Source organism: Cynocephalus volans, chromosome 17 (genome assembly GCF_027409185.1).
Source record: "Cynocephalus volans isolate mCynVol1 chromosome 17, mCynVol1.pri, whole genome shotgun sequence".
NCBI lineage: Eukaryota > Metazoa > Chordata > Mammalia > Dermoptera > Cynocephalidae > Cynocephalus > Cynocephalus volans.
Window position 1 is genome coordinate 46,033,040 of NC_084476.1, and position 15,714 is coordinate 46,048,753.

Here is a 15,714-nt window from a genome sequence, read left to right on the forward strand (position 1 = left end):
CACTTTTCCAAGCCTGTTGGAAGGCATTTGCAGTTTCATTTCGCGTCTAATTTCCCAAACCAAACTGCTTGCAGCTCTAACTGCCTTCTAACTACCACTTCTTCGGTTCAGTGAGATATGCTGGATTCTAAACGGAGAAGCTTCTCTGACGCTTTTTCACAGAGATTTTGAAACTGAAATTTCCAAACCCGTTTCCAACGAAGGCGCCTATGGGCTTCCCCATAGAACTTGCCAACCTGAATTCCTACAGGCTAGATGTGAGAGGCACATTCTGCTGCTTCCTCCCTTAGAGTTAAACTAGCTTCTGAAAGCTCAACCTCCGGGGAGTTTGTTTGGCAGAGATATAGAACACACTTTTCCAAGCCTGTTGGAAGGCATTTGCAGTTTCATTTCGCGTCTAATTTCCCAAACCAAACTGCTTGCAGCTCTAACTCCCTTCTAACTACCACTTCTTCGGTTCAGTGAGATATGCTGGATTCTAAACGGAGAAGCTTCTCTGACGCTTTTTCACAGAGATTTTGAAACTGAAATCTCCCATGCCGTTTCCACCATAGGCAGCAATGGGCTTCCCCATAGAACTTGCCATCCTGAATTCCTAAAGGCTAGATGTGAGAGGCACATTCTGCTGCTTCCTCCCTTAGAGTTAAACTTGCTTCAGAAAGCTCAACCTCCGGGGAGTTTGTTTGGCAGAGATATAGAACACACTTTTCCAAGCCTGTTGGAAGGCATTTGCAGTTTCATTTCGCGTCTAATTTCCCAAACCAAACTGCTTGCAGCTCTAACTCCCTTCTAACTACCACTTCTTCGGTTCAGTGAGATATGCTGGATTCTAAACGGAGAAGCTTCTCTGACGCTTTTTCACAGAGATTTTGAAACTGAAATCTCCCATGCCGTTTCCACCATAGGCAGCAATGGGCTTCCCCATAGAACTTGCCATCCTGAATTCCTAAAGGCTAGATGTGAGAGGCACATTCTGCGGCTTCCTCCCTTAGAGTTAAACTTGCTTCAGAAAGCTCAACCTCCGGGGAGTTTGTTTGGCAGAGATATAGAACACACTTTTCCAAGCCTGTTGGAAGGCATTTGCAGTTTCATTTCGCGTCTAATTTCCCAAACCAAACTGCTTGCAGCTCTAACTCCCTTCTAACTACCACTTCTTCGGTTCAGTGAGATATGCTGGATTCTAAACGGAGAAGCTTCTCTGACGCTTTTTCACAGAGATTTTGAAACTGAAATCTCCCATGCCGTTTCCACCATAGGCAGCAATGGGCTTCCCCATAGAACTTGCCAACCTGAATTCCTACAGGCTAGATGTGAGAGGCACATTCTGCTGCTTCCTCCCTTAGAGTTAAACTTGCTTCTGAAAGCTCAACCTCCGGGGAGTTTGTTTGGCAGAGATATAGAACACACTTTTCCAAGCCTGTTGGAAGGCATTTGCAGTTTCATTTCGCGTCTAATTTCCCAAACCAAACTGCTTGCAGCTCTAACTCCCTTCTAACTACCACTTCTTCGGTTCAGTGAGATATGCTGGATTCTAAACGGAGAAGCTTCTCTGACGCTTTTTCACAGAGATTTTGAAACTGAAATCTCCCATGCCGTTTCCACCATAGGCAGCAATGGGCTTCCCCATAGAACTTGCCAACCTGAATTCCTACAGGCTAGATGTGAGAGGCACATTCTGCTGCTTCCTCCGTTAGAGTTAAACTTGCTTCTGAAAGCTCAACCTCCGGGGAGTTTGTTTGGCAGAGATATAGAACACACTTTTCCAAGCCTGTTGGAAGGCATTTGCAGTTTCATTTCGCGTCTAATTTCCCAAAGCAAACTGCTTGCAGCTCTAACTCCCATCTAACTACCACTTCTTCGGTTCAGTGAGATATGCTGGATTCTAAACGGAGAAGCTTCTCTGACGCTTTTTCACAGAGATTTTGAAACTGAAATTTCCAAACCCGTTTCCAACGAAGGCGCCAATGGGCTTCCCCATAGAACTTGCCAACCTGAATTCCTACAGGCTAGATGTGAGAGGCACATTCTGCTGCTTCCTCCCTTAGAGTTAAACTAGCTTCTGAAAGCTCAACCTCCGGGGAGTTTGTTTGGCAGAGATATAGAACACACTTTTCCAAGCCTGTTGGAAGGCATTTGCAGTTTCATTTCGCGTCTAATTTCCCAAACCAAACTGCTTGCAGCTCTAACTGCCTTCTAACTACCACTTCTTCGGTTCAGTGAGATATGCTGGATTCTAAACGGAGAAGCTTCTCTGACGCTTTTTCACAGAGATTTTGAAACTGAAATTTCCAAACCCGTTTCCAACGAAGGCGCCAATGGGCTTCCCCATAGAACTTGCCAACCTGAATTCCTACAATCTAGATGTGAGAGGCACATTCTGCTGCTCCCTCCCTAACAGTTAAGCTTGCTTCTGAAAGCTCAACCTCCGGGGACTCTGTTTGGCAGAGATATAGAACACACTTTTCCAAGCCTGTTGCAAGGCCTTTGCAGTGTCATTTCGCATCTAATTTCCCAAACCAAACTGCTTGCAGCTCTAACTCCCTTCTAACTACCACTTCTTCGGTTCAGTGAGATATGCTGGATTCTAAACGGAGAAGCTTCTCTGACGCTTTTTCACAGAGATTTTGAAACTGAAATCTCCCATGCCGTTTCCACCATAGGCAGCAATGGGCTTCCCCATAGAACTTGCCAACCTGAATTCCTAAAGGCTAGATGTGAGAGGCACTTTCTGCTGCTTCCTCCCTTAGAGTTAAACTTGCTTCAGAAAGCTCAACCTCCGGGGAGTTTGTTTGGCAGAGATATAGAACACACTTTTCCAAGCCTGTTGGAAGGCATTTGCAGTTTCATTTCGCGTCTAATTTCCCAAACCAAACTGCTTGCAGCTCTAACTCCCTTCTAACTACCACTTCTTCGGTTCAGTGAGATATGCTGGATTCTAAACGGAGAAGCTTCTCTGACGCTTTATCACAGAGATTTTGAAACTGAAATTTCCAAACCCGTTTCCAACGAAGGCGCCTATGGGCTTCCCCATAGAACTTGCCAACCTGAATTCCTACAGGCTAGATGTGAGAGGCGCATTCTGCTGCTTCCTCCCTTAGAGTTAAACTAGCTTCTGAAAGCTCAACCTCCAGGGAGTTTGTTTGGCAGAGATATAGAACACACTTTTCCAAGCCTGTTGGAAGGCATTTGCAGTTTCATTTCGCGTCTAATTTCCCAAACCAAACTGCTTGCAGCTCTAACTCCCTTCTAACTACCACTTCTTCGGTTCAGTGAGATATGCTGGATTCTAAACGGAGAAGCTTCTCTGACGCTTTTTCACAGAGATTTTGAAACTGAAATCTCCCATGCCGTTTCCACCATAGGCAGCAATGGGCTTCCCCATGGAACTTGCCAACCTGAATTCCTACAGGCTAGATGTGAGAGGCACATTCTGCTGCTTCCTCCCTTAGAGTTAAACTTGCTTCTGAAAGCTCAACCTCCGGGGAGTTTGTTTGGCAGAGATATAGAACACACTTTTCCAAGCCTGTTGGAAGGCATTTGCAGTTTCATTTCGCGTCTAATTTCCCAAACCAAACTGCTTGCAGCTCTAACTCCCTTCTAACTACCACTTCTTCGGTTCAGTGAGATATGCTGGATTCTAAACGGAGAAGCTTCTCTGACGCTTTTTCACAGAGATTTTGAAACTGAAATCTCCCATGCCGTTTCCACCATAGGCAGCAATGGGCTTCCCCATAGAACTTGCCAACCTGAATTCCTACAGGCTAGATGTGAGAGGCACATTCTGCTGCTCCCTCCCTAACAGTTAAGCTTGCTTCTGAAAGCTCAACCTCCGGGGACTCTGTTTGGCAGAGATATAGAACACACTTTTCCAAGCCTGTTGCAAGGCCTTTGCAGTGTCATTTCGCATCTAATTTCCCAAACCAAACTGCTTGCAGCTCTAACTCCCTTCTAACTACCACTTCTTCGGTTCAGTGAGATATGCTGGATTCTAAACGGAGAAGCTTCTCTGACGCTTTTTCACAGAGATTTTGAAACTGAAATCTCCCATGCCGTTTCCACCATAGGCAGCAATGGGCTTCCCCATGGAACTTGCCAACCTGAATTCCTACAGGCTAGATGTGAGAGGCACATTCTGCTGCTTCCTCCCTTAGAGTTAAACTTGCTTCTGAAAGCTCAACCTCCGGGGAGTTTGTTTGGCAGAGATATAGAACACACTTTTCCAAGCCTGTTGGAAGGCATTTGCAGTTTCATTTCGCGTCTAATTTCCCAAACCAAACTGCTTGCAGCTCTAACTGCCTTCTAACTACCACTTCTTCGGTTCAGTGAGATATGCTGGATTCTAAACGGAGAAGCTTCTCTGACGCTTTTTCACAGAGATTTTGAAACTGAAATCTCCCATGCCGTTTCCACCGTAGGCAGCAATGGGCTTCCCCATGGAACTTGCCAACCTGAATTCCTACAGGCTAGATGTGAGAGGCACATTCTGCTGCTTCCTCCCTTAGAGTTAAACTTGCTTCTGAAAGCTCAACCTCCGGGGAGTTTGTTTGGCAGAGATATAGAACACACTTTTCCAAGCCTGTTGGAAGGCATTTGCAGTTTCATTTCGCGTCTAATTTCCCAAACCAAACTGCTTGCAGCTCTAACTCCCTTCTAACTACCACTTCTTCGGTTCAGTGAGATATGCTGGATTCTAAACGGAGAAGCTTCTCTGACGCTTTTTCACAGAGATTTTGAAACTGAAATCTCCCATGCCGTTTCCACCATAGGCAGCAATGGGCTTCCCCATGGAACTTGCCAACCTGAATTCCTACAGGCTAGATGTGAGAGGCACATTCTGCTGCTTCCTCCCTTAGAGTTAAACTTGCTTCTGAAAGCTCAACCTCCGGGGAGTTTGTTTGGCAGAGATATAGAACACACTTTTCCAAGCCTGTTGGAAGGCATTTGCAGTTTCATTTCGCGTCTAATTTCCCAAACCAAACTGCTTGCAGCTCTAACTCCCTTCTAACTACCACTTCTTCGGTTCAGTGAGATATGCTGGATTCTAAACGGAGAAGCTTCTCTGACGCTTTTTCACAGAGATTTTGAAACTGAAATCTCCCATGCCGTTTCCACCATAGGCAGCAATGGGCTTCCCCATGGAACTTGCCAACCTGAATTCCTACAAGCTAGATGTGAGAGGCACATTCTGCTGCTCCCTCCCTAACAGTTAAGCTTGCTTCTGAAAGCTCAACCTCCGGGGACTCTGTTTGGCAGAGATATAGAACACACTTTTCCAAGCCTGTTGCAAGGCCTTTGCAGTGTCATTTCGCATCTAATTTCCCAAACCAAACTGCTTGCAGCTCTAACTCCCTTCTAACTACCACTTCTTCGGTTCAGTGAGATATGCTGGATTCTAAACGGAGAAGCTTCTCTGACGCTTTTTCACAGAGATTTTGAAACTGAAATCTCCCATGCCGTTTCCACCATAGGCAGCAATGGGCTTCCCCATAGAACTTGCCAACCTGAATTCCTACAGGCTAGATGTGAGAGGCACATTCTGCTGCTCCCTCCCTAACAGTTAAGCTTGCTTCTGAAAGCTCAACCTCCGGGGACTCTGTTTGGCAGAGATATAGAACACACTTTTCCAAGCCTGTTGCAAGGCCTTTGCAGTGTCATTTCGCATCTAATTTCCCAAACCAAACTGCTTGCAGCTCTAACTCCCTTCTAACTACCACTTCTTCGGTTCAGTGAGATATGCTGGATTCTAAACGGAGAAGCTTCTCTGACGCTTTTTCACAGAGATTTTGAAACTGAAATCTCCCATGCCGTTTCCACCATAGGCAGCAATGGGCTTCCCCATAGAACTTGCCAACCTGAATTCCTAAAGGCTAGATGTGAGAGGCACATTCTGCTGCTTCCTCCCTTAGAGTTAAACTTGCTTCAGAAAGCTCAACCTCCGGGGAGTTTGTTTGGCAGAGATATAGAACACACTTTTCCAAGCCTGTTGGAAGGCATTTGCAGTTTCATTTCGCGTCTAATTTCCCAAACCAAACTGCTTGCAGCTCTAACTGCCTTCTAACTACCACTTCTTCGGTTCAGTGAGATATGCTGGATTCTAAACGGAGAAGCTTCTCTGACGCTTTTTCACAGAGATTTTGAAACTGAAATTTCCAAACCCGTTTCCAACGAAGGCGCCTATGGGCTTCCCCATAGAACTTGCCAACCTGAATTCCTACAGGCTAGATGTGAGAGGCACATTCTGCTGCTTCCTCCCTTAGAGTTAAACTAGCTTCTGAAAGCTCAACCTCCGGGGAGTTTGTTTGGCAGAGATATAGAACACACTTTTCCAAGCCTGTTGGAAGGCATTTGCAGTTTCATTTCGCGTCTAATTTCCCAAACCAAACTGCTTGCAGCTCTAACTCCCTTCTAACTACCACTTCTTCGGTTCAGTGAGATATGCTGGATTCTAAACGGAGAAGCTTCTCTGACGCTTTTTCACAGAGATTTTGAAACTGAAATCTCCCATGCCGTTTCCACCATAGGCAGCAATGGGCTTCCCCATAGAACTTGCCATCCTGAATTCCTAAAGGCTAGATGTGAGAGGCACATTCTGCTGCTTCCTCCCTTAGAGTTAAACTTGCTTCAGAAAGCTCAACCTCCGGGGAGTTTGTTTGGCAGAGATATAGAACACACTTTTCCAAGCCTGTTGGAAGGCATTTGCAGTTTCATTTCGCGTCTAATTTCCCAAACCAAACTGCTTGCAGCTCTAACTCCCTTCTAACTACCACTTCTTCGGTTCAGTGAGATATGCTGGATTCTAAACGGAGAAGCTTCTCTGACGCTTTTTCACAGAGATTTTGAAACTGAAATCTCCCATGCCGTTTCCACCATAGGCAGCAATGGGCTTCCCCATAGAACTTGCCATCCTGAATTCCTAAAGGCTAGATGTGAGAGGCACATTCTGCTGCTTCCTCCCTTAGAGTTAAACTTGCTTCAGAAAGCTCAACCTCCGGGGAGTTTGTTTGGCAGAGATATAGAACACACTTTTCCAAGCCTGTTGGAAGGCATTTGCAGTTTCATTTCGCGTCTAATTTCCCAAACCAAACTGCTTGCAGCTCTAACTCCCTTCTAACTACCACTTCTTCGGTTCAGTGAGATATGCTGGATTCTAAACGGAGAAGCTTCTCTGACGCTTTTTCACAGAGATTTTGAAACTGAAATCTCCCATGCCGTTTCCACCATAGGCAGCAATGGGCTTCCCCATAGAACTTGCCAACCTGAATTCCTACAGGCTAGATGTGAGAGGCACATTCTGCTGCTTCCTCCCTTAGAGTTAAACTTGCTTCTGAAAGCTCAACCTCCGGGGAGTTTGTTTGGCAGAGATATAGAACACACTTTTCCAAGCCTGTTGGAAGGCATTTGCAGTTTCATTTCGCGTCTAATTTCCCAAACCAAACTGCTTGCAGCTCTAACTCCCTTCTAACTACCACTTCTTCGGTTCAGTGAGATATGCTGGATTCTAAACGGAGAAGCTTCTCTGACGCTTTTTCACAGAGATTTTGAAACTGAAATCTCCCATGCCGTTTCCACCATAGGCAGCAATGGGCTTCCCCATAGAACTTGCCAACCTGAATTCCTACAGGCTAGATGTGAGAGGCACATTCTGCTGCTTCCTCCGTTAGAGTTAAACTTGCTTCTGAAAGCTCAACCTCCGGGGAGTTTGTTTGGCAGAGATATAGAACACACTTTTCCAAGCCTGTTGGAAGGCATTTGCAGTTTCATTTCGCGTCTAATTTCCCAAAGCAAACTGCTTGCAGCTCTAACTCCCATCTAACTACCACTTCTTCGGTTCAGTGAGATATGCTGGATTCTAAACGGAGAAGCTTCTCTGACGCTTTTTCACAGAGATTTTGAAACTGAAATTTCCAAACCCGTTTCCAACGAAGGCGCCAATGGGCTTCCCCATAGAACTTGCCAACCTGAATTCCTACAGGCTAGATGTGAGAGGCACATTCTGCTGCTTCCTCCCTTAGAGTTAAACTAGCTTCTGAAAGCTCAACCTCCGGGGAGTTTGTTTGGCAGAGATATAGAACACACTTTTCCAAGCCTGTTGGAAGGCATTTGCAGTTTCATTTCGCGTCTAATTTCCCAAACCAAACTGCTTGCAGCTCTAACTGCCTTCTAACTACCACTTCTTCGGTTCAGTGAGATATGCTGGATTCTAAACGGAGAAGCTTCTCTGACGCTTTTTCACAGAGATTTTGAAACTGAAATTTCCAAACCCGTTTCCAACGAAGGCGCCAATGGGCTTCCCCATAGAACTTGCCAACCTGAATTCCTACAATCTAGATGTGAGAGGCACATTCTGCTGCTCCCTCCCTAACAGTTAAGCTTGCTTCTGAAAGCTCAACCTCCGGGGACTCTGTTTGGCAGAGATATAGAACACACTTTTCCAAGCCTGTTGCAAGGCCTTTGCAGTGTCATTTCGCATCTAATTTCCCAAACCAAACTGCTTGCAGCTCTAACTCCCTTCTAACTACCACTTCTTCGGTTCAGTGAGATATGCTGGATTCTAAACGGAGAAGCTTCTCTGACGCTTTTTCACAGAGATTTTGAAACTGAAATCTCCCATGCCGTTTCCACCATAGGCAGCAATGGGCTTCCCCATAGAACTTGCCAACCTGAATTCCTAAAGGCTAGATGTGAGAGGCACTTTCTGCTGCTTCCTCCCTTAGAGTTAAACTTGCTTCAGAAAGCTCAACCTCCGGGGAGTTTGTTTGGCAGAGATATAGAACACACTTTTCCAAGCCTGTTGGAAGGCATTTGCAGTTTCATTTCGCGTCTAATTTCCCAAACCAAACTGCTTGCAGCTCTAACTCCCTTCTAACTACCACTTCTTCGGTTCAGTGAGATATGCTGGATTCTAAACGGAGAAGCTTCTCTGACGCTTTATCACAGAGATTTTGAAACTGAAATTTCCAAACCCGTTTCCAACGAAGGCGCCTATGGGCTTCCCCATAGAACTTGCCAACCTGAATTCCTACAGGCTAGATGTGAGAGGCGCATTCTGCTGCTTCCTCCCTTAGAGTTAAACTAGCTTCTGAAAGCTCAACCTCCAGGGAGTTTGTTTGGCAGAGATATAGAACACACTTTTCCAAGCCTGTTGGAAGGCATTTGCAGTTTCATTTCGCGTCTAATTTCCCAAACCAAACTGCTTGCAGCTCTAACTCCCTTCTAACTACCACTTCTTCGGTTCAGTGAGATATGCTGGATTCTAAACGGAGAAGCTTCTCTGACGCTTTTTCACAGAGATTTTGAAACTGAAATCTCCCATGCCGTTTCCACCATAGGCAGCAATGGGCTTCCCCATGGAACTTGCCAACCTGAATTCCTACAGGCTAGATGTGAGAGGCACATTCTGCTGCTTCCTCCCTTAGAGTTAAACTTGCTTCTGAAAGCTCAACCTCCGGGGAGTTTGTTTGGCAGAGATATAGAACACACTTTTCCAAGCCTGTTGGAAGGCATTTGCAGTTTCATTTCGCGTCTAATTTCCCAAACCAAACTGCTTGCAGCTCTAACTCCCTTCTAACTACCACTTCTTCGGTTCAGTGAGATATGCTGGATTCTAAACGGAGAAGCTTCTCTGACGCTTTTTCACAGAGATTTTGAAACTGAAATCTCCCATGCCGTTTCCACCATAGGCAGCAATGGGCTTCCCCATAGAACTTGCCAACCTGAATTCCTACAGGCTAGATGTGAGAGGCACATTCTGCTGCTCCCTCCCTAACAGTTAAGCTTGCTTCTGAAAGCTCAACCTCCGGGGACTCTGTTTGGCAGAGATATAGAACACACTTTTCCAAGCCTGTTGCAAGGCCTTTGCAGTGTCATTTCGCATCTAATTTCCCAAACCAAACTGCTTGCAGCTCTAACTCCCTTCTAACTACCACTTCTTCGGTTCAGTGAGATATGCTGGATTCTAAACGGAGAAGCTTCTCTGACGCTTTTTCACAGAGATTTTGAAACTGAAATCTCCCATGCCGTTTCCACCATAGGCAGCAATGGGCTTCCCCATGGAACTTGCCAACCTGAATTCCTACAGGCTAGATGTGAGAGGCACATTCTGCTGCTTCCTCCCTTAGAGTTAAACTTGCTTCTGAAAGCTCAACCTCCGGGGAGTTTGTTTGGCAGAGATATAGAACACACTTTTCCAAGCCTGTTGGAAGGCATTTGCAGTTTCATTTCGCGTCTAATTTCCCAAACCAAACTGCTTGCAGCTCTAACTCCCTTCTAACTACCACTTCTTCGGTTCAGTGAGATATGCTGGATTCTAAACGGAGAAGCTTCTCTGACGCTTTTTCACAGAGATTTTGAAACTGAAATCTCCCATGCCGTTTCCACCATAGGCAGCAATGGGCTTCCCCATAGAACTTGCCAACCTGAATTCCTACAGGCTAGATGTGAGAGGCACATTCTGCTGCTCCCTCCCTAACAGTTAAGCTTGCTTCTGAAAGCTCAACCTCCGGGGACTCTGTTTGGCAGAGATATAGAACACACTTTTCCAAGCCTGTTGCAAGGCCTTTGCAGTGTCATTTCGCATCTAATTTCCCAAACCAAACTGCTTGCAGCTCTAACTCCCTTCTAACTACCACTTCTTCGGTTCAGTGAGATATGCTGGATTCTAAACGGAGAAGCTTCTCTGACGCTTTTTCACAGAGATTTTGAAACTGAAATCTCCCATGCCGTTTCCACCATAGGCAGCAATGGGCTTCCCCATAGAACTTGCCAACCTGAATTCCTAAAGGCTAGATGTGAGAGTCACATTCTGCTGCTTCCTCCCTTAGAGTTAAACTTGCTTCAGAAAGCTCAACCTCCGGGGAGTTTGTTTGGCAGAGATATAGAACACACTTTTCCAAGCCTGTTGGAAGGCATTTGCAGTTTCATTTCGCGTCTAATTTCCCAAACCAAACTGCTTGCAGCTCTAACTGCCTTCTAACTACCACTTCTTCGGTTCAGTGAGATATGCTGGATTCTAAACGGAGAAGCTTCTCTGACGCTTTTTCACAGAGATTTTGAAACTGAAATTTCCAAACCCGTTTCCAACGAAGGCGCCTATGGGCTTCCCCATAGAACTTGCCAACCTGAATTCCTACAGGCTAGATGTGAGAGGCACATTCTGCTGCTTCCTCCCTTAGAGTTAAACTAGCTTCTGAAAGCTCAACCTCCGGGGAGTTTGTTTGGCAGAGATATAGAACACACTTTTCCAAGCCTGTTGGAAGGCATTTGCAGTTTCATTTCGCGTCTAATTTCCCAAACCAAACTGCTTGCAGCTCTAACTCCCTTCTAACTACCACTTCTTCGGTTCAGTGAGATATGCTGGATTCTAAACGGAGAAGCTTCTCTGACGCTTTTTCACAGAGATTTTGAAACTGAAATCTCCCATGCCGTTTCCACCATAGGCAGCAATGGGCTTCCCCATAGAACTTGCCATCCTGAATTCCTAAAGGCTAGATGTGAGAGGCACATTCTGCTGCTTCCTCCCTTAGAGTTAAACTTGCTTCAGAAAGCTCAACCTCCGGGGAGTTTGTTTGGCAGAGATATAGAACACACTTTTCCAAGCCTGTTGGAAGGCATTTGCAGTTTCATTTCGCGTCTAATTTCCCAAACCAAACTGCTTGCAGCTCTAACTCCCTTCTAACTACCACTTCTTCGGTTCAGTGAGATATGCTGGATTCTAAACGGAGAAGCTTCTCTGACGCTTTTTCACAGAGATTTTGAAACTGAAATCTCCCATGCCGTTTCCACCATAGGCAGCAATGGGCTTCCCCATAGAACTTGCCAACCTGAATTCCTACAGGCTAGATGTGAGAGGCACATTCTGCTGCTTCCTCCCTTAGAGTTAAACTTGCTTCTGAAAGCTCAACCTCCGGGGAGTTTGTTTGGCAGAGATATAGAACACACTTTTCCAAGCCTGTTGGAAGGCATTTGCAGTTTCATTTCGCGTCTAATTTCCCAAACCAAACTGCTTGCAGCTCTAACTCCCATCTAACTACCACTTCTTCGGTTCAGTGAGATATGCTGGATTCTAAACGGAGAAGCTTCTCTGACGCTTTTTCACAGAGATTTTGAAACTGAAATCTCCCATGCCGTTTCCACCATAGGCAGCAATGGGCTTCCCCATAGAACTTGCCATCCTGAATTCCTAAAGGCTAGATGTGAGAGGCACATTCTGCTGCTTCCTCCCTTAGAGTTAAACTTGCTTCAGAAAGCTCAACCTCCGGGGAGTTTGTTTGGCAGAGATATAGAACACACTTTTCCAAGCCTGTTGGAAGGCATTTGCAGTTTCATTTCGCGTCTAATTTCCCAAACCAAACTGCTTGCAGCTCTAACTCCCTTCTAACTACCACTTCTTCGGTTCAGTGAGATATGCTGGATTCTAAACGGAGAAGCTTCTCTGACGCTTTTTCACAGAGATTTTGAAACTGAAATCTCCCATGCCGTTTCCACCATAGGCAGCAATGGGCTTCCCCATAGAACTTGCCAACCTGAATTCCTACAGGCTAGATGTGAGAGGCACATTCTGCTGCTTCCTCCCTTAGAGTTAAACTTGCTTCTGAAAGCTCAACCTCCGGGGAGTTTGTTTGGCAGAGATATAGAACACACTTTTCCAAGCCTGTTGGAAGGCATTTGCAGTTTCATTTCGCGTCTTATTTCCCAAACCAAACTGCTTGCAGCTCTAACTCCCTTCTAACTACCACTTCTTCGGTTCAGTGAGATATGCTGGATTCTAAACGGAGAAGCTTCTCTGACGCTTTTTCACAGAGATTTTGAAACTGAAATCTCCCATGCCGTTTCCACCATAGGCAGCAATGGGCTTCCCCATAGAACTTGCCAACCTGAATTCCTACAGGCTAGATGTGAGAGGCACATTCTGCTGCTTCCTCCGTTAGAGTTAAACTTGCTTCTGAAAGCTCAACCTCCGGGGAGTTTGTTTGGCAGAGATATAGAACACACTTTTCCAAGCCTGTTGGAAGGCATTTGCAGTTTCATTTCGCGTCTAATTTCCCAAAGCAAACTGCTTGCAGCTCTAACTCCCATCTAACTACCACTTCTTCGGTTCAGTGAGATATGCTGGATTCTAAACGGAGAAGCTTCTCTGACGCTTTTTCACAGAGATTTTGAAACTGAAATTTCCAAACCCGTTTCCAACGAAGGCGCCAATGGGCTTCCCCATAGAACTTGCCAACCTGAATTCCTACAGGCTAGATGTGAGAGGCACATTCTGCTGCTTCCTCCCTTAGAGTTAAACTAGCTTCTGAAAGCTCAACCTCCGGGGAGTTTGTTTGGCAGAGATATAGAACACACTTTTCCAAGCCTGTTGGAAGGCATTTGCAGTTTCATTTCGCGTCTAATTTCCCAAACCAAACTGCTTGCAGCTCTAACTGCCTTCTAACTACCACTTCTTCGGTTCAGTGAGATATGCTGGATTCTAAACGGAGAAGCTTCTCTGACGCTTTTTCACAGAGATTTTGAAACTGAAATTTCCAAACCCGTTTCCAACGAAGGCGCCAATGGGCTTCCCCATAGAACTTGCCAACCTGAATTCCTACAAGCTAGATGTGAGAGGCACATTCTGCTGCTCCCTCCCTAACAGTTAAGCTTGCTTCTGAAAGCTCAACCTCCGGGGACTCTGTTTGGCAGAGATATAGAACACACTTTTCCAAGCCTGTTGCAAGGCCTTTGCAGTGTCATTTCGCATCTAATTTCCCAAACCAAACTGCTTGCAGCTCTAACTCCCTTCTAACTACCACTTCTTCGGTTCAGTGAGATATGCTGGATTCTAAACGGAGAAGCTTCTCTGACGCTTTTTCACAGAGATTTTGAAACTGAAATCTCCCATGCCGTTTCCACCATAGGCAGCAATGGGCTTCCCCATAGAACTTGCCAACCTGAATTCCTAAAGGCTAGATGTGAGAGGCACTTTCTGCTGCTTCCTCCCTTAGAGTTAAACTTGCTTCAGAAAGCTCAACCTCCGGGGAGTTTGTTTGGCAGAGATATAGAACACACTTTTCCAAGCCTGTTGGAAGGCATTTGCAGTTTCATTTCGCGTCTAATTTCCCAAACCAAACTGCTTGCAGCTCTAACTCCCTTCTAACTACCACTTCTTCGGTTCAGTGAGATATGCTGGATTCTAAACGGAGAAGCTTCTCTGACGCTTTTTCACAGAGATTTTGAAACTGAAATTTCCAAACCCGTTTCCAACGAAGGCGCCTATGGGCTTCCCCATAGAACTTGCCAACCTGAATTCCTACAGGCTAGATGTGAGAGGCGCATTCTGCTGCTTCCTCCCTTAGAGTTAAACTAGCTTCTGAAAGCTCAACCTCCAGGGAGTTTGTTTGGCAGAGATATAGAACACACTTTTCCAAGCCTGTTGGAAGGCATTTGCAGTTTCATTTCGCGTCTAATTTCCCAAACCAAACTGCTTGCAGCTCTAACTCCCTTCTAACTACCACTTCTTCGGTTCAGTGAGATATGCTGGATTCTAAACGGAGAAGCTTCTCTGACGCTTTTTCACAGAGATTTTGAAACTGAAATCTCCCATGCCGTTTCCACCATAGGCAGCAATGGGCTTCCCCATGGAACTTGCCAACCTGAATTCCTACAGGCTAGATGTGAGAGGCACATTCTGCTGCTTCCTCCCTTAGAGTTAAACTTGCTTCTGAAAGCTCAACCTCCGGGGAGTTTGTTTGGCAGAGATATAGAACACACTTTTCCAAGCCTGTTGGAAGGCATTTGCAGTTTCATTTCGCGTCTAATTTCCCAAACCAAACTGCTTGCAGCTCTAACTCCCTTCTAACTACCACTTCTTCGGTTCAGTGAGATATGCTGGATTCTAAACGGAGAAGCTTCTCTGACGCTTTTTCACAGAGATTTTGAAACTGAAATCTCCCATGCCGTTTCCACCATAGGCAGCAATGGGCTTCCCCATAGAACTTGCCAACCTGAATTCCTACAGGCTAGATGTGAGAGGCACATTCTGCTGCTCCCTCCCTAACAGTTAAGCTTGCTTCTGAAAGCTCAACCTCCGGGGACTCTGTTTGGCAGAGATATAGAACACACTTTTCCAAGCCTGTTGCAAGGCCTTTGCAGTGTCATTTCGCATCTAATTTCCCAAACCAAACTGCTTGCAGCTCTAACTCCCTTCTAACTACCACTTCTTCGGTTCAGTGAGATATGCTGGATTCTAAACGGAGAAGCTTCTCTGACGCTTTTTCACAGAGATTTTGAAACTGAAATCTCCCATGCCGTTTCCACCATAGGCAGCAATGGGCTTCCCCATAGAACTTGCCAACCTGAATTCCTAAAGGCTAGATGTGAGAGGCACATTCTGCTGCTTCCTCCCTTAGAGTTAAACTTGCTTCAGAAAGCTCAACCTCCGGGGAGTTTGTTTGGCAGAGATATAGAACACACTTTTCCAAGCCTGTTGGAAGGCATTTGCAGTTTCATTTCGCGTCTAATTTCCCAAACCAAACTGCTTGCAGCTCTAACTGCCTTCTAACTACCACTTCTTCGGTTCAGTGAGATATGCTGGATTCTAAACGGAGAAGCTTCTCTGACGCTTTTTCACAGAGATTTTGAAACTGAAATTTCCAAACCCGTTTCCAACGAAGGCGCCTATGGGCTTCCCCAAGAACTTGCCAACCTGAATTCCTACAGGCTAGATGTGAGAGGCACATT